Source organism: Elephantulus edwardii, unplaced genomic scaffold (assembly GCF_000299155.1).
Source record: "Elephantulus edwardii isolate Elephantulus edwardi_28Jun2011 unplaced genomic scaffold, EleEdw1.0 scaffold00266, whole genome shotgun sequence".
Lineage (NCBI taxonomy): Eukaryota > Metazoa > Chordata > Mammalia > Macroscelidea > Macroscelididae > Elephantulus > Elephantulus edwardii.
The window spans coordinates 2,184,813-2,185,617 of NW_006400016.1; the positions used below are offsets into that span (position 1 = coordinate 2,184,813).

Genomic DNA, 805 nt, shown 5'->3' on the forward strand with positions numbered 1-805 from the left:
TATTGGAGGCTGCAGTTCTTGACCCTCTGCAGCAGGTGCTTGAGGTCCTCTTCAGTTTCAGCAAGCAGGGTTGTGTCATCTGCATAACGCAGATTTATGATTGGTTAGGGCAGTGCAAATACTTAGATCCAGCCAATCATAATGAAGGTGGTTCAATGGTTAGGCAGTGCGCTCCCAGATCAGGTCAATTAGCCACAAGGGTGGGCTCTGCCCCAGGTTGGACCAATCAGAGCCAAACACAGAACTTTATGGCCCTCCCACTGGGGGAAACGTGCTTCCACTCCTCGGGTGGAAGGGGGGGCCAGGACTATCCTGCGGCTGTAAGAAAAGACCTTATAGATGCTGACTGTGGGACAGACCACCAACTATTCATATGCAAGTTCAAGCTGAAGTTGAGGAAAATTAAATCAAGTCCATGGGAACCAAAATTTGACCGTAAGCCTATCCCACTTGAATTTCAGAACCATCTCAGGAACAGGTTTGAGGCCTTGAGCACCAATGAGTGTAGGCCAAACGAACTCTGGGAGGATATCAAGAAAATAGTCAATGAAGAATGCAAAAGATCATTACAAAGGCTGAAAAAGAAGAAAAGACCAAGATGGATGTGAGATGAGACTCTGAATATTGTTATTAGAGCGCTGAGAAGCCAAAGCTAAAGGAAGAAACCAAGAAATCAAAGAGGTAAACAGAAAATTTCAAAAGGCAGCCCAGATGACAAAGCAAGATACTATAATGAAATGTGCAGAGAGCTGGAGTCAGAAAATCAAAAGGGCTGAACTCACTCAGCGTTTCTTAAGCTGAAGGA

At 45.2% G+C, this 805-nt stretch overlaps 1 protein-coding gene across 2 annotated transcripts in view; it reads right to left on the reverse strand.

Moving 5' to 3' along the window:
• The window catches only part of GRAMD1A (GRAM domain containing 1A), a 56,631-nt gene that overhangs the window by 17,549 nt on the left and 38,277 nt on the right, over nucleotides 1-805 (reverse strand). The window lies entirely within an intron of this gene.